We start from the raw sequence: 19,843 nt of genomic DNA, 5'->3' as shown, positions 1-19,843 counted from the left end.
CTACTTCTGAGTTATACCCCCAGCTCTATTTTTTATTCTTTATTTTGAAACAGGATTTCACTAAGTTGCAAAGGGCCTTACTAAGTAGCTAAGGCTGGCCTCAAAGCTGCAATCCTCCTGTCTCAGCTTCCCAGTACAAAGATTGCACCACTACACCTCCTGGCTAAACTTATTCCTTTTAAAGTTATAGTGTTTCTCTTCTATTCATACCTGAGGACACTTAACAATGCCTTGTACCCAATATGCAATATATGGCAGTTGCTGTGTTCCCTACTCAAGGGAATAGAATAGAATAAAAAGAACTTGCTCCCATGGTGTTTATCTCTGATTATTAATTCTCAAACCAGACTTAGTTGGCAATCACTTTCACCCTTTTTTCTTGTTTCATTTCACTCACACATAAAACTATGTGTGAGTGTGCGGTTTCTCATTTTCAATAGTCAAATTAGGAAAATTAAAACAAATGTATATTCTTTGAAGGTGTAATTTTCTTTAACCCAAATTAATGTTTTTATTTATTTAATAATAGTTTTCATTCCAATTTTAAAAATAACTTATCTTTTAGCCGGGTGGTGGTGCATGCTTGTAATCCTCGGGCTTGGGAGGCGGAGACAGGAGGCTCGCGCTGGTTTGAAGCCAACCTCTCTGGCTTAAAAGACCCTGTTTCAAAATTTAAAAATATTAAAAAAAAATAGGTCTAGGAGTGTAGCCAAGAGGTAGAAGGGTTTCCAGGAACCCCAGTGTCACCAACAATAAGTAAATAAATAATAACTTATCTTTTAAATTGACAAATTATTTTGCATTTTACATATTTATGAGGTGTGTGAGATTTTGATATATGTGCACATTGTCAAATGTCTAAAATAAGCCAATTAGCATACCTATTATTTCACATATTATTTTTGATGGCAAGAAGACTTGGTGTCTACTCTTAGATACTGTCAAATATATAAAACATTGATATAAAATATAGTAACATGTTGCACAATTGATCTAACTAATTGCTCCATATAATTTAAATTTTTATCCTTTGGACAGCACCTCCCCATTCCATACACCTGCCCATTTCTGCCACTCTTGGGAATCGCTCTTACTTTCTGCTACTAACAAACAGTATGGTTTTTAAATTACCCATATAAGTGAGAACACTCTCATATAAGAAAGATCACAGATATCACATAACCAATCTAATTTTTAAATTCATCATATCTCTCCTGGTTGCTTTTATATTGAACAAAATTATGGAATTGAGTAAAACTTAAAAAGAATATTTATTTGCTTTGAGTAGAATCCAAATAATAAAAATTAATTTAAAACAACACAGGAACATTCCTATATTTATTGAACTCTTCTATCTACTGCTAATGCTTCTGATCTAACTTAGAACATCAAATGTGGACCTACTCTTCTGTAACTAATGAGAGCTGCTGTGCCCCTCGCTAAAATTAAAATGTTCTGTGTTGCCTGGGCTTTGGAAAGAAGTGTGTGTGTGTGTGTGTGTGTGTGTGTGTGTGTGTGTGTATGTGTGTGTGTAATAGATACACCTATACTATCTACCACATTGAAAAAATATGATAAAATGAGAATATATCATCTTTCACAATTTCAAAATATATTCAAATAAAATTCAGAAACCATCATTTTGATTCTGAGGATTCCGTGGTCCATGGATTCAGATTGGCAGCTTCGGATATGATGCAAGAGCTTACCTCAGCCTTGTATATCACATGGTTTGAAAATGAAAGTCGAGGCTCTGTGGTGGCCCCGTCCTCTGTCAGACAAGCATGATTTATTTTTAACTCCACCTGAGTGGCCACTAGAGGCAGGCAAATGAGACCTCAGTTTAATGTCTCAGCTGAAGGCAGAGAGACAGAGCCATTATTAATACGGGACAAGCCAAGGACTCCACCTCAGTGCAGTTAAAATCTAAGCAACGGGCAGTGGAGGTTTATAATTTATAAGGATGGAAATGGATCAAGCCTCTGTTTTCTGGGAAGAAAACAAAGTCGTAATGCATTTATAATTGATGCTTAGCTGCACTTAACTGACCCCCCCCCCTTCCAGGCCATTCCATTAATAAGGATGGGAAGTACAAGAAGCAAAGATATGTAAAACTGTTGAATTAACTTCACTTTCCTTTATGTAAACCTGAGGAAGTGTTTGCGTTCTTTCAGAATATTTGACAAACATGTACTTAAAGGCAAAATTGTTACTTACAAAGTCATAGTCCTCTGAGAAACCATATGGCAAAGTGTCTGTCTTGGTGATTACAAGTTTTATAGTACCCCAGAGAGGTAATAAAAATTGAAAATTATTTTTCATTAAAAATTCATAGTAACCTCAACCTAACACATTCTCTGTAGGCCAGAATTTGCCTTAAAACAGATATATCTTAACCTCTACCTACATGGGCCTTATAATCATGAAAGCTTCATATCAGAAGCATTTATCTACAGAATCAATTTGAATCATTAATGTTGGAGCCAGTGTTAAATCATTTATTCACATGTTCTTGGATAGCTACAAAATAGAGAAGCACAAAGAAGACACACCAAGTCTGAAAGTATTGATCTTGACTGGGTCAAAAATCATGTATTTAATTTTATATCTCATTTTAAAAAATTGTTATATCTGCCTCACTCAAAATATTCAAAATACTATTTCTTGAGAAGAGTATGAACTTGTAAGTCACAGAAACCATGTGTGGCTTACATATATACATACGTAAGTATGTATGTCTCTCTCTCTCTCTCTCTCTATATATATATATATATATATATCACAATATATAATATGTGTATATATGCATATATTTATATATGTGTATAAATAAAACTTCTGTAAAACCAGGATACCCGAATTTTAACTTTCATTTGCATAATGACATCAGAAAGACTTTTAGAGGCTCTTTTTCCAAGTTAATTTTAGTTTTTAATGTGTTTCTAAGTTAACAAAAAAATGGTAATTTTGACTGACTTGATCCAACTCTAAAGAATATAGTCAAAATAGAATCCTTCAGTTTTTCAAGTAATAGGTAAAGATCACCAATAGAAAGATAAAATAAGCCATGTATGGTGGCACATGCTTAAAATTCTAGTACTTGGAAAACTGAGACAGGAGGATCACAGATTCGAGACCAAACTCAGCAATTTAGGGAGACCTTCAGCAATTGAGACACTGTTTCAAAATAATAAATAATAAAGAGTTGGTGGTATATCTCAGAGGTAGGATGCTTCTGGGTTCAATTGACAATACCCCCCTCACACATGACAAAAATAAAATTAAATGAAAGAAATGAAAATAAGAAATACTATTTTCTACACTAGTCTGCTCGATGGCCCAAATTTTTGTTAAAATACTCAAAACTGCTGGGCATGGTGGTGCACACTTGTAATCCCCACGCTGGGGAGGCGGAGACAGGAGGATCATGCAGGTTCGAAGCCAGCCAGGCTAGCTTAAGAGACCCTGTTTCCAAATAAAAATATAAAATAGGTCTTGGAAGTAGAAGGGCTTCCAGGAACCACCAAAATAAATAAATAAATAAATAAATAAATAAATAAATATGAAATATAAATAAATAAATAAATAAATAAATATAAATAAAATACTCAAACTGAATGAAGAAAATAAATCCTTCTTATACTATATTTTAACTTAGCCATGAATTAAGATAGAAACCAATAATAGTTTAGGCCTTTGTAATCACTGCTGCTCTAAGAAGTAATTGGGAGAAAACATAAATTTATACATTCTTACTTTCATATATCTGAAGTATAAAGACACTAAATAATATGATGTATGCAAACATCTATTCTTGCCTACTTCAATTAAAAGATGTATCTGCCTCCAGAGCAGTATCTAAACAACAAACCATGGACTATGTTTCTTTAAGTGATCTCATGTTTATTTTATTTATATTTACCTGATGGTTTTATTTAAATCACAGAACAGTGATTCTTAACCTATTATATCATTTTTCCCTCAATTTATAGTGACTAAAGGGAATTGCTACAGGAGATGGCTATTAAATTAAATCTACAGTCATATACTGCCTGGTCATACTGATTGTTATTCTGGACTCAAATTCACAAAATATCAGAACAGATATAATCCATAGGCAGTAAAGACAGTGATCACACAGAGCCATTGTTCTCTTGCAGTTTACTTGTAAGGATTGTACAATTACTTTAATTGTGCTTTCAGGGTTCTCCAATATATCTTTGAAGACAGTACTATTCTGCATTGAGAAAAACAGCCTCTGATTTCTAAGGCACTTTGGTTGTATTACTCATCTATTTGTTAGTCAAATAAACTCAAACTTGTTATAATGATACTGGGCTTGACACTGGAAATTAAAGACAAAGCATAGTTTCTGACTCCCAGGTATTTCTAGGACAGTAGGAGGTAATGGTCATGTAAATAAGTAAGAAGAATACATTATAAGAGTCCATCATGAATACATGTATTCAGTAGAGAAAAAAGAAAAAAATTGTTTATTTCAATATAGAATTTAATAATAATGCTGATAGACAAAAATATTCTTAAATTATACTGACAATTGAAGATAGAAATGAAAGTAAGCATAATGAAAAAAGCCTAAAGGAAGATGAGAAAAAGATTACATAGAATTTTAAAATATTATTATAAAATAACTGAAAATATTTTGCTAAGGTGTTTTGTATAATTTATAAAGCTTTTATTCCAGAGAGATATTGATAATTGACCAGTTATAATATAAATCCTTACTGAAATTTTCATGAAAATTCCAATTCTTTTTCCAAATATTCTATAGAATAATACCCCGGGGTAATTTTTTTAGCAGATGCATTGTTAGTCTACTTGTTAGCTCTGCAGTAAAACCCAATTAATCATCACACAGATTCAATTACATGGAATGCAAGTTTAAATACATGCATGTGTAAACACATGAGATCAGTATAACAAACTTTTTACATGGCGGGTTGGATATCCCATAAGAAATTAATTAACATTTTGGAGTTAGTGATATTATGGGTTTTACATTGAATAAACTAATTCAGAAGACTCAATATATAGTGTAACAATTTAAAATGACAATGGAAAAAAACATTGATAAAAATTGGAACAATTTACGACTTCTTTCAAAGACAGCTTTCATGTTAGATGACAAGAAGGCAGAGGATGATCCCTGAAATCACTGAAAAATTTATACAAATTCAAGCAGGAAAGCAAGTTTCTAAATGACATTTTTATGTCAAATACATGCTGACATTAGACAACATGTGTTTTCTATTTCAAGACTTTTTTCAATATTGGTACTTTTAGACTCTGTAAAATTTTGAAAAGAACTCCCACATTTTGTCAGATTCTATGAGTTTTTAGTTATTGAGAGGCCCACCAATGGCATGTCAGGGGTAAAGAATGAGAAGGCCTTGGGTTTGCAAAGTTCATTGGCTCTAGTAAAGTTTTCAGTACATTATAACACACATATCTTTATTTTTAGTCTCATTTTTATTTTTTGCACTTCATTGTTGTTGGTCTCAATTATGTATAATCAAACATGCAAATGAAAAATAAGAAACTATGAAATGACCTTAACTAACACCATACTACCGGAAATAAAATCCACAGATAAAGCATGTGTCTTCAAAAGTTTTAAGCAATAGGTCAAAATGCAATATAAATATTTACAAATTGAAGGTTTAGGGGCTGAGATGATAGTTCAAAATGGAGTAATGGCAGTGAAATATGATTAAATTCAGAAATGGTCCAAGAGTTGATCATCTATATCCTAGACTAATGATAACCTAACAGTTTTGTAAAAGGTCAAGTTGGTTAACTTGGAAAAAATTCTAGTAGTCCTCCCTTTGTTGGATGTACTGGGAAACAAATCCAGAGGAGCTTGCCACTAGACTACAATGCCAGCCCCCAAGCATTTTTTAAAAGTTTAACACAGGGTTTTGCTAAGTTGCAGAGGCTGGCCTTGAACTTGTGATCCTGCTATCTTAGCCTCCCAATTATAGCATTATAGGATGGTACCATCACCATTAGCTCCTACTATTCTCTTTTGAGGTTGGTTTTGGCCACAGGAGAGATGTGTCTGAGATCTGCGAGACAAAAGTACAGCAGCATCCATAACTCTGGAAAAGTCAGTATAAAGGGCAAGAGCCAATGTCGCTACAGTCATTGTCACAGATTGATCTGTTGTATAAAGATGATGTGAGCCAGGTGTGATGGCACACAACGTAATCCCAACATTTGAGAGGTTTCAACAGGAGGATCTCGGTTTGCAGATAGCCTCAGCTACTACTTAGTGAGGCCCTTTGCAACTCAGTGAAATCCTATTTCTAAATAAAGAATAAAAAATAGGGCTGGGGTGTAGTGCAGAGGTAGAAGGACCCTGGTTTCCATCCTCAATACTGAAAAAGAAAAATATGTGAGACAGCAGCAAGGATTGCAGAGATCCCTGAATCCACTGGATTACTGCTTCATTCTTTCAAAATGCAAGTCAATGAAGAATATCAGCTTCTTTTGCATATCACTATATCACACAGCTAGGAGGTGGTGAGAGACAGAGCTAGGTTCTTGTTTGTGCTCATGGTTTATCAATGTCCTCGTCTTCTCATGTTTCATGCTTTAATTTTTGTCCTGACTTGGGGACTTCTGATGAGATAGGATACTGATTCAGGGCCTTAGAAATATTGTTAAGAGTTTAGACCTAAGATGGGAAAGTGTAAGAGTTCCCCAATCCCTCAGTCTAGTTGCCCAGGACCAAGTGAGCAGACACTTCTGAAAGATAAGGTAAGTGTTTCTTAGGCAACCCAGGGTCATGATCTAGGAGCTCTTCCTAATGTAAACAAGAGAGAGCCAGTTAAATAACTGGAAAGAGCTGGGGGATGGTAGGTAACTTGAGCACCTTGCTAGGTATAATAAATCTCAAACTTAATCTTCCCCTCTCCAAAGTTAGAGACCAAGGGTATAAGAATCATATGAGCTTTTTATTCGAGGCTCAGTTCCATGAGTTTGTCAACTGAGTCATTTACTAGTAAATAAATTAAGAACCCTGTCTCTGATTTCAGCCTCTGGAAATCCTGTCTCAGGAATCAGGGGAAAACCGAAGAAGGGGGAGACTGAATTTCCTACAACACTGATCTACAGTAATATCACACTTTTATCAGGCACAGAGTCAACAACGTTGCCACTGTCGCACATAGTGTATTCCCTATATTGCCTTTATTATTTCACTTAGTGTCTCTCCTTCCCTGAATGAACTTACAACATGAGGAAATTCATATAAGAAAGAGTTCCAGGGTGACAAAACTTTATGCAATAGTTCCCAGAAATGGTCCTAGATGATCAGGAATTGGTTATTTGATGTAATTATATCTCAAGACCTTAACAATCCTGTGGACAGTGGTAATAGAAACACCCTTAATCCAAGTCAATACGGTTATTTATTTATTTATTTATTTATTTATTTATTTTGGTGGTACTGGGATTCCTGGAAACAATTCTACCTCGAGGCTACATTCCCAGACCTATTTTTTATATTTTTATTGGAAACAGCACGCCTGGCTTCGAACCTGCGCGATCCTCCTGTCTCCTCCTCCCATTTGCAGGGATTCCAAGTATGCGCCACCACACACGGCTCAGTATGGTTATTTAAATAGCACTTTTAAAGATCTATAAACAAGTATTGATGGAAGGAAGAAATTTTTTTTACAAATATTTAATTTCTGCCTCCAAAACTTTTATAAAAATGAGGGGCATCATAAGTTTGGTTGGTTGATTTTATCTGTGTTGGAAGACTTAGGGAAAATAAATGATGGGTTTGGTTTTACCTTTCTCCGCAATGGTGAGATGATTAACACTTCTAAGTCTGTTTAAAATAAACCTTTTATGTAATAAGCCACAGGACTAAAATTTCTGAAAACCCAATCAAAAGTCTAACTCTGTTGGTGGCAAAATTAAAAATTAAATGTACTACTTCACAAAAAAAATTATATCAAAATTAGGACATTTATTGGGAAGAAGCTATACTAAAAATATGGATAGGATTTTATGGGACAAATTCTAATGAAGCTGAGGAATTCTTAAATGATTACGGACCTCCTTGTCATTAGAAAAATTCTTGTTTGAAAAAAAAATTATTTTTCTTCTTCTCAGAAATCTATAATGGTCTCTCCTGAGTGGTTGAGTTAAAGAGGAATGATAACCTTCTCCAAAGCATACCTTTTAAACTTTCCCTGGATATACTATAGCCAGATTCTACCCCCAGACAATAAGGTTAAAAGCATGGTCTTAGTTTATTTGTCGATGTGGATATAGTAAAGTGAGGAGACTAGATTTAGTTTGCAATATAATGTGATTTAGAGTTGCCCTCAGAGTTGGCTTGCTTGGCTGATTTAAAGCTGAACTGAAGGTGACTCACACTAAATGAGGTTAAGATGCTAGAGTGTTCTTAGTGTGGAGAAATGCATCAATTGACATAGAGAGATTGCAATGATGAGATGGATTTGTCACTTATGGTTGGTAATTTACAGCTGGGTGTGGTGGAACACACATGTTAATCCCAGTACTTGGGAGGCTGAGACAGGAGGATCAGGGGTTCTTGCCAGCGTCAGCTACTTAGTGAAGCCCTTAGCAACTTAGCAGACCCTGTTTCATAATAGAAAATAAAATAGGGGTGGGGTTGTAGCTCAGAGGTAGAATTCCCCAGTTCAATCCCCAGTACCACACACACAAACAAAATATTGGTAATTTACTCTTAACTATGTCCTCCTAAAAGTTCACAGAATATTTCTTTCATCAAGGTTATGAAAAATAAATTGAGAAAGAGAAACTCAGAACCTTTGAGGAATGTGTATGAATATTCTCTGCAGACTAGGAACGTCAGAAATTCTTTCATCAAAGCCTGTAGCTTTAAGACAGTGGGAAGAGGGGATCCCAGGGCTCTGCCAACAGAGGCCACCATGGTTACCACAATGGGCTACATGTCTGAATGAGTGTTCTAAAATCTTTGATCAGCAGGCATCTCTAACATTACCTAATTTATAACAGGTAGTACAGAAATAGTGTAAGTCTTAATTTGTATAAGTAAAAATCTTCAGACAAGTGAACAAAAAAGTTTGACTTAAATCTTAATCCTGAGACTGCTGCCATTCACAGACCAGGGGCCTGTTTAAGGATGGAAAGGCTGGTCTCTCGAAGGGAAAATTCTGCAGATACAACCTAGAAGGTTGTATATATGTATATATATATATTTTTTTCTTCTCTCTGCCTTTCAGCAGAAGAAACTGCAATATTTCCCAGTGCTGGGGATGGGGAAGTAAACAGACTTCTCAGGGCTTATCTGGCACTAGCTCTGAATGAACACTAATTTTTGGAGACATAAACACCATTGTATTTGATTGATAGTCATAGAGGAGGGTTATGGATTTCAGGTTATCAATGTAGTTTGTACTCAGTTTTACTTCTCAGTGGGATCTGTCAGTCTCAAAACTTATTTTGTGTTTATTTTACCATCTTGAAATGCAGAATATATACATACACACATACACACACATACTATTCTTGCTAGATAAACATCAAATATTTTCTAGGTGTTATCTCTTAATCTAAACACAACTATATATGCTGATTTATAAAACACTAAGACCCAAATACTATTAGAAGATAGGTTACTAGCTGGGCATGGTAGCGCAAGCTAGCATTCGGGAGGCTGAGACCAGAGGATCGCGGTTCATGGACAGCCTCAGCTACTTAGTGAGGCTCCCCGCAACTTAGTGAGACCCAGCTTCAAATTAAAGAATAAAAAAAGGTAGGGCAGGGGGCATAGCTCGGAGGTCAAATGCTCCCGGGTTCCATCCCCAGACCTGGAAAAAAAAAAAAAAAAGATAGGTTACAGCTAGGTGTAGTGATGGACAGCTGTAATTCCAATATTTGGGAGACTGAGACAGCAGGATCACAGATTTTGAGGACAGCCAAATCAACCTATCAAGACTTTTAGCAACCTAGTAATACCCTGTCTCAAAATAAATAAAAAACATCTTGGCAGTATATGACCCTAGGTTTATTCCCCATAAGTCATCATACATGTACATGGAGATAGGCTAGAAAACTCACACGGGGATAGAGAACAAGAACAAAATGTATCCAGGACCAGAAGCTAGGAATCTGTTCTTTGGGTAATATGATTAGAGATAAGACACAGTGGCTTCAGATAGATAAATTTAGAAAAGATAAATTCATAAGGCATTGTAATAAATGAGACAATAAATAAGACTCAATATTAGCAAAACACCTCAATATAATGTTATATATTAACCTTCATCTATTTTCATGAACGTTTAATGCACTTTATCTCTGCTTATTCATGTTGTCAAATGATTATCCTTTTTAGAGAATATATTAGTTTTTGTTGTCATTGTTTTTGTTGTTTTTTTGGTGGTACTGGGGTTCCTGGAAACCCTTCTACCTCCGGGCTGCACTCCCAGGCACCCATTTTTTATATTTTTATTTGGAAACAGGGTCTCTTAAGCCAGAGAGGCTGGCTTCAAACCTGCACAATCTTCCTGTCTCTGCCTCCCAAGCGTGGGGATTACAAGCATGCACCACCACGACCAGCCAAGAACATATTAGATTTATTATTGACAAGAAGAAATACTTCCTGAATTTCCAAGACATGTTATCAAAGAGGGGTTCTACAATCAGTCAATAATGTAATACAGATCTTCTACCAAGTGTGTATAAAGCAGTTGAAATATCAATTGTAGCTGAATGGAAACAAAATCTGTTCTTAAATATTGTTTTAGGGCCCTGTAAAGAATTTCCACAATGAGATGTGTGTGTGTGTGTGTGTGTGTGTGTGTGTGTGTGTGTGTGTGTTCTCATGGTTGGGCATTATTTTATGCTGTTGCTCTGCTCTATCTTCAGATTACTCTCTCTAGGAGAAGGAAAGAGCAGGAATTATTATAAATAGCTATATCAATGATCAGACTCAGACTGATATATACAGTATTCCACAAGTGAGAGCTTTTGCCATTTCCTACTTTCAGGTAGTGAGGCTTACAAGTGGAACAGGCAAATTAATAGAGATATAGTACTAAAAAAATTTTCAACTAAATTCATCTAATTGGGAAACACAGAACTTAGGCTGTACCTGGTTATTCTTTTTATTTTTTATTTTTTGGCAGTACTGGGGATGGGACCCAGGGGCTTCTACCTCTTAGCCTTTTTCTTTTATTCTTTATTTTGAAACAGGGTCTCACTGAGTTGCAAAGTGACTCACTAAGTAGCTGAGTCTGTCCTGGAACCATGATCCTCCTGTCTTAGTCTCCGAAATGCTGGGCTTACAAGCATGCGCCACCACTCCTGGTTTTGTACTTGGTTATTCTAAGGAATACACAGTTTTCTCTTGCTGCATAACAAATCCCTCAATCTAGGAAGATAATATATATTGACATAATATGAAAAAATTTACAACTGAAAACATATTTAATAGTGAGAGACAGAAATTGAAGGGTCAGGAAAAGGCAGGGACGTCCATTCTCTCCTCTCAACAATTACTGCACAATCTTAGTCAGACCATTAGGTGAGAGGAAGAAATGAAAAGGTATTCAAAGTTGAAAGGAAGAATTAAATTATCTCTGTCCACAGATGATAGAGTCACCATTGGGAATATCATTCACAGTAGCCATAAGTGGAAACAACACAAAGTCTCTTGCTAATGAACGAATGAAGTGTGGCATACATACACTAGATTATTATTCAGCATTAAGTGGGAAATTTAGCCAGACATGGTGGAGCACATCTATAATCCCAGTACTTGGGAGGGCTAAGGCAGCAGGATAGCAGGTTTGAGGGAAGTCTCAGGAAGTAGTTAGATTCCTACTAACTTAGTGAGACCCTGTTTCAAAATAAAAATAAAATAGGGATGGGAGTATGGCTCGGAAGTAGAATGCCCCTGGGTTTAGTCTTCAGTACCACAGGAATGAAGAAATTGTAAGTTTTTTATACTAATGAGTATTTAGAATAGAAAAAGGATCAAAGACTCGTATAAACAAGATAGAAACTTGTCACACAAATTTTAATAATTATTTAGTGAGGCCAAGATTTATTTTTAATACCTCTCTAAATAGATCTTAGGGTTCCATAGAAGTTTCTAGATTTTAAAGAGGGATTAATCTCTAAAAATTTTTTGTCAATCAAAAATGGACTGAATCTGAATATAATTATTTTAAACTAGCTCTAGTAGAAATGTTGAGGCCTACTACTTAATAAATCCTTTAAATCAGGCATTCATAGAAGTAGCTAATTCTCCAAAGAAAGCAAAGCTCATTTATTATTACTTTATTCATGATTCATTATCTGCAAAATTGTCAAAGTGCAAGACGATTTATATTTTAAGTTTACATAAATATGTTTTATATCACCATAGATTTAATCAGTTGATTAAATACCTAAATAACTGAAAAATTACATCTGTCAATGGGTGGTTTCCAGCCCATAATACAGCAGTGGTAACTTGTTCATTATGCCCCATTAGTGAATTTATGTTGAGTAGTGGTTATATTCAAGCAGAACTGCTTAAAAGTTATGGGAATATCAATGTAGCAGATAATTAAATATGTACAGAATCTATTAATGTGTATAATTAAGATAGAACATCGTTGGAGTTTATTATGAAGTTGTAATATCCTATAATCATCTTGGAAGGCACTGCTTATCATGTAGTATTGCTTAATTATGGCCAAGTAGTTCACATAACTTGAATTTGCAATGATTAAAACAATTAGTATACAGTTATGCCAAGTTATAAAAGTTGTAATAAAAATATTAGCACATCCAAATGTGATCCCAAAACTAGATTTTAACATGCAACATTTCTTTAGAAATGGATTAAATTTATTCAATTGCACTGTTCTCAATTAGCAAAAGATGGTAGTGCTCCATCCTGCTTAGTAGTCGGTAGTGCAGAAAATTGTAAAATACTTTTTATGTGCTTTAGAACTGTTAAATCTAAACAGAAATATATGAGAGAAATGCCAATAAATGTATAAGTAATGTGTCTTACTGGATATGTAATGTCCCTATTTCTCAGAATCTTCATATGTGAATTAAAATAATCCTCAAAATGTTTTAATATGAGAATAAATTTTTCTCTATATATATTTATTTATTTGACAGATAATAAACTGTGAGTATGAACTGTTATTACTATTACTATATTATTGCTGATTTACTGTACTGCTTTTGCTTTTATACATTTTATTTGACTATATGCTTAGAACCCGGAAAATGGCATTTTCTTGCTTAACTGATTTAATGCATCAGGAGTGCATTCCTTACTTTTACAAGTATGACTCGTGAAACATACAAGACTTGAATGGCCTCTGAAGTTGAGTGTACACATGGTGTGTGAACTAAATGATTAAGAGAATAATTTTTTGTTATTTGTTTCATGATCTGTTTTCTACAAAGCAGAGGAGAGGTCAATTGTGCCACCATTTGACTTCACAGAGCCTCACTACTAATCTGACATAGGATGCTCAAAATGCAGTTTATTTTCAGAGAATTTTCTTCAGAAGAGGAGAGTTTGAATTGTGATAATCTTCTCCTCTCCTTCCTGCATTAACAGGAGATGATGATCGGATTCCAAAAGCTCTGGAAAATCTCTCCTTTTTGAGGTCTTAGAAAACCAGAGGTATATTTCACTTTGATAAGTCTCTCAAAGATGAAATCAATGCTTATAATGTATTCAAGTGTAACAAAAGCAATCCCTATCTAAAATAAAAAAAAAAATTACTCTATGTTTTGCCAGGGTGAATTGGTCATAACTGAAAATCCATGACTGCTCTCTGCTTGTGTCTGGATTTTGAATTTTAATTATGAAGGTGTTTGTTACATGCATGGTAAAAATAATTCCTACCTATCCTGTCTTGAGGTTGCACATTATGGAGAAAGAAATTTTGTTTCATCAACAGGATGCAATGATAGCAGGACCTATGGGAATTCTTCCACATTGATGATTTTCATAGGCCTCAGCATCCCAACTTGGAAACCAATGGGAAGATATATTTACTTTAATGAGAACATGCCTGCCTGTAGTGAATTTTTATAGCGAAGAAATGGAGATGTCATTGCTAACAGGGGGGAAAAAAAGACCTCTGAGGTCTCAGCTCATCCAGCTCTCTTGATTTGAGATGCCATTAACCACTAAATTAATGCAAATATAGCTTAATGAAATGTTTCTCATACTGTGATCATAAACTATTCTTGCAAAATACCACTCTGCACTTAATAAATATGAGAGCCAAAGTGGAATACCCCACATATTGATTTTTTAAAATGTGAGCACTTCCCACAGACTCTTCAAACACTCAAGCTATCAACAGAAGCCTCAGAGTTTGGCCTAATTATGAGACTGAATTGATTTAACATCATCTCTGTGAAATGGGTAGTAACAAATTTTATGATGATAATATTGCTTAAAGGGAGACCACATGACAATGCCAGATGAAAGCAATGTCAAAAACAAAGATTATGGGGCTTCATCCAAGTAAAGGTTTTCTTCCCCCTCCTTTTGTCCAATTTCTAAGGATATATGAAAACCTCAGGCTGCTCAGCATGTGTTTCACAGACTAAGGGAGTAATGACATTGAGAATACGCATTTAGACACATCGATGGTAGTTTGACATCATTACACAACAAAGTGTAAAGTTTGTTCTATCAATAAATTTGATAGCATGTGACAAAATTGCAACACATTGGATTGGAGAGCTAAAGGTGAAAGTCCTCAATCAAGGAGAATTGAGCAATACTGTCTTAAGATTTGTTATGGTTTGGATCTGAAGTGTTCCCTTAAAAAGCTCAGGTGTTGGAAATGTGGCAATAATCAGAAGTAAAATAATTGATGCAAGAGGGCTCTGACCTCACCAGTGGCTTAATTCATGGATGAATTAGTCATTTGAATGGACTTACTAGGTGGCATGGCTGGTGGAAGGAGGTCACTGGAGGTGCGGCCTTGGGGTCTATGTCTGTCCCTGATTGTTCCTCCTTTGTCCGGATTCCTAGCTACCATGAGCTAAACAGTTTTGCCACATCATAATGTTTCAGCCTTGCCTCTGGTTGTTCATGGACTAAACCTTGAAAACTATGAGACCAATTAAAATTTTCCTTCTCTATGTTATTTTTATCAGGTATTTTGATCATGGTGAGGCAAAACTGACTAGTATAGGATTTCTTTCTTTCTTTTTTTATTTGTGGTACCTGGGATGGAACCCAGGGGCATTCTACCTCCAAGTTACATGGCCAGTCCTATTTTTTTATTCTTTATTTTGAAACAGGGGTTTACTAGGTTGTGGAGGGCCTTACTAAGTACCAATCTGTGATCCCCCTGTCTCAGCCTCCCAAGTACTGGGATTATAAGCGTCCACCACCATGCCCAGCTTAGTATAGTGTTTCTAAAGCAAATTTTTATTATTTATTGAGTGTAAGCCAGAGATTGCCTGATATATACTGTGACATATTATGGATTAAAATAAAAAAAATAACCTCAACTACAAAAAAGTATTGCTTGAAACTATAAGCATAAAACTTTTAAATCCACCCAAACTGACAAGACATCATAATATTTGAAAAATAGGCTTGGACATTATAATGCTTTGAATAGATAATTTAGTATATAGATGTTTGGAATTAAGAGAATAGAAAGTAGTATTTATTATACTGAAGGAAGAAAATGTTATTATGGATTTTAGGACCATAAATATCAATATACAAACTGTCACTTTCTCAATGTGTAATAAGTAATTTTAGCCAGTTGTTCAATTCACAAACTCATAAAAACTCAGTATATTTGGGGCATTTGAAGCCCTAACAGTGTTTCAGGCATATAAAAAAATTATAATAGAAACAAACTAAAATAATTAATCATAACCTCTATAGCAGGCATTATTTTTATAGAATATAAAAAGGAAAGCTTGAATATTCAATTATTTCATCATATAAGTATGACCACAAAAATCAAATATACTGTAACTGACAATATCTCTGCCCAACATGGAAACTCCTTTTATCATTCATATTTCATATCCAGTTTTAATTTCTATAAAAATCACACATAATATCTTTGATAGACACTCTGTCCTTTTAATATATCTCTGTTTTGTCAGTTATCACATATAATATTTTGCATGAGTTTCTTAAACATCTAAGTAATTTCTATTGCAGGCAGGTTTTTCTCTTCTTACCTTTATAGCTCTATTTCTTGCAAAGTTTTTTGAACTTTTACATATTGAATACTTATCAAAAACATTTTCAGTCATTTAGACCAGAAGTGGCTCATGGGCTTGGATAAAATCACAATATCAATAATGTGATGGTTAATTTTATCTGTCAACTTGAGTAGGTTAAGGGATGGCCAGCTACCTGGCAAAACATTATTTCTGAATGTGGCTATGTCTCTTCTTACAGAAGAGTATTTTAATCATTGGACTGAAGTATACAATGCAATTTTGTGAATTTCTTGCCAGAATTTTTGACAACCATCTTGGCCATAGTCCCCCAGACTGATAAACACAACCACTCCATTTGAGGTGGAAGAAATAAGTTTTAAGGCTAAAAGAGCAGCTAGTAAACCCAGGGGAAAATATTAGTGAAAGAAAACCATAGACAATATGAGGCTCCCAAAATTTGAAATTATTCAAATCTCTAAGTGATTATTAAAGCATACATGTACAAGAATGATGAGCCAGATAAAGTAGTACAGAACTGTAACTTTAGGTATTTGTGACTCTGAGGCAGAAGGATAGCAAGTTCCACACTAGGCTGGGTAACATGTCTATACCCTTCCCTTTTTAAAAATACATACATACATACATACATACATACATGTATGTATAAATTACTTATGTATTTTATTTTTATTTATTTTTTTGTTGTACCAGGGATTGAACCCAGAGACATTCTACCTCTGACCTACACTCCAATCCCTATTTTTTATATTATTTATCTTGAAACAGGATCTCACTAAGTTGCAGGGCAACTCACTAAGTAACTGAGGCTGGCAGTGAACCTGTAATCCTCTTGTCTCAGCCTCCCAAATACTGGGATTACAAGTGTGTACCACCACACCCACAACTTATGTATTTTAAATATATAATATTTGACAGATCTCAGAGGATCTAATGGAAAAAGCAAACAAAACAGAAACCAGCAAGAATATGTTCTAATCTGTAAATTTTTTTCATGTGACTTGTTTTCTTCATCTTTGTCATTATATGTTTATTTTTTTTAACTAAGTATATCTCTCAGCTCATTTGCAACTTGGTTAGCAGAATGTTGAAGAAGTCTAATTGTCTTGTAGAAAGATAAACCAAATGTTGACAGAAAGCTACAGTGGATAAAACACAAAAGAAGGTTTTATATACTTCCCAAATATTTTTCAGGCCCTATATCATGCAAGTCTAGTGGAAATCATCAAGGAACTAAACTAAACAAAATTAAGTAAACCAATAACTGAAACTAAAAATTGAGAAGATATAAGGGCTACCATGAATTCCATAGAAAAGAGTTAGTAGTTTGAGTCTTTGATACAGGAATAATATCTAGAACATACAGACTCAAGAGACTCAGTACTAAGAAAACAAATAACCCAACCAAAATGGGCAAGTAAACTAAATAGACACTTCACAAAGGAAGAAATTCAAATGACCAATAAATGCATGAAATTATGTTAAACATCATTATCAATCAGAGAGCTGCAAATCAAAACTACCCTGAGATGTCACCTAACTAGAATGGTAATCATTCTAAACACAAACAACAACAAATGCTGGTGAGGATATGGATAAGTAGGAACTCTAAAACATTGTTGCCGGGCGTGGTGGCACACCCTTGTAATCCCCATGCTTGGGAGGCAGAGACAGGAGGATAGTGCAGGTTCAAAGCCAGCTGCACGCGCTGGCTTAGGAGACCCTTTTTCAAAAAAAAAAGTAAAAATAGGTCTGGGAGTGTAGCCCGGAGGTAGAGGGCTTCCAGGAACCCCAGTACCACCAATAAATAAATAAATAAATAAATAAATAAATAAATAAATAAATAAACAAACAAACAACATTGTTGGTGGGATAGCAAATTAGTTCAACCACTTTGGAAAACAGGATGGAGGATCCTCAGAAGAATGGAAATGAATTTGCCATATAATCCAGCAATACCACTTCTTGGTATCTACCCAAAAGAATAAAAACCAAACTACCAAACTAATGCATGTGTATCTATGTTCATAGCTGTACAATTCGCCATTGCCCAACTAGAGAACCAGCCAAAATGTCCATCAACAGATGAATGGATTACAAAACTGTGGGATATGTACACAATGGAATTTTACTCAGCCATAAAATAACTCAATTATGTCATTTACAAGGAAATGGATGGAACTGGAGAATATTATGCTAAATGGGATTAGTCTGTAAAAATTAAGAAATAGTATATTCTCCATAATATGGGAAAGCAAGCGAGAAAATGGGTCATAGTAGAAACTCTAGATGAAGAAGGAGAATCTATACATGACCAAATAAGGTGACCTAACTGAGAGGATGGGAGGGGGGAAGAGGGAAATTCTCTAACATACATGATGTACATTCACAAACATGTCAAAGTCAATCATGAAGCCAAACATGAGAAAGAGAGAGGTGGGAGAAAATGGGGCAGGAACTGAGTAAAGGCTAATTGCGTGATGTGTTCATGTATGCCTATACCATTTTGTAGTCCACTAAGATGTATGACTATATTCCACCAATAAAATTTTTTAAAAAATAATTTCTATTAGAATTTTTAAAAAGTAGCCTTTCTTTAAAGAACAAAGCAAGATTCAGACACACAATGTCACCTGCAATTTTGTTTTCAACTTAAAATAATTACACATTAAAAGTATAAGAAACTATAATCGCTATGAATATAAGTAAAATAATTCCAAAGCAGCAACTTAATATTATGTTCAAATATTTTAAGTAAATCTAATGGAAAGATGAAAAATATCAACAAAAAATGAATACTATTTTTAAAATAGAAAATTAGAGACATGTTAGAACTTAAACAAGTTATTTCTGAACAATGCATGAGTCAAAAAATCACAAAGAAAATTATAAAATGTCTTGAACTGAATAATAATGAAAATTATATATATATAAACTTTTTGGGAGGCAGAAAATCTTAGACTAAATGATTTTATTAGAAAGAAGAAAATTAGCCTGGCATGATGGTGCATGCTTGTAATCCCAGCATTCAGGAGGCTGAGTTAGTAGGATTGTGATTTGTGGACAGCCTCAGCTACTTAGTGAGGCATTTTGCAAGTCAGTGAGATCCTGTTTCAAAATAAAGAATAAAAAAATAGGTCTGGGAGTGTAGCTCGGAGGTAAAATGCCCCTGAGTTCCATCTCCCATACTGAAAAAAAAAAAGAAGAAAGAAGAAAATTATATAAAAACAACTAATTTAAGCTTGCATATTTAGAGGTAAGAGACAACAAGAAAGCAATTTAAACTCAAAATATAAGGATGAGTGTAAAAGTAAACGTGAGAGTAGGAAACAAAAACAGGAAGAATAGCCGGGCGTGGTGGCGCACGCTTGTAATCCCCGCTCTTGGGAAGCAGAGACAGGAGGATCGCGCAGGTTCGAAGCCAGCCGCGCGCGCTGGCTTAGGAGACCCTGTTTCCAAATAAAAATGCAAAAATAGGTCTGGGAGTGTAGCCCAGAGGTAGAAGGGCTTCCAGGAACCCCAGTACCACCAAAAAAAAAAAAAAAAAAAAAAAAAACCAGGAAGAATATGATCCAAAGAAAAAATGAATCTCTTCATCTAGAATTCC

This window comes from Muscardinus avellanarius (assembly GCF_963383645.1).
Source record: "Muscardinus avellanarius genome assembly, chromosome: 3".
Classification (NCBI taxonomy): domain Eukaryota; kingdom Metazoa; phylum Chordata; class Mammalia; order Rodentia; family Gliridae; genus Muscardinus; species Muscardinus avellanarius.
This window is presented reverse-complemented; position numbering follows the sequence as displayed.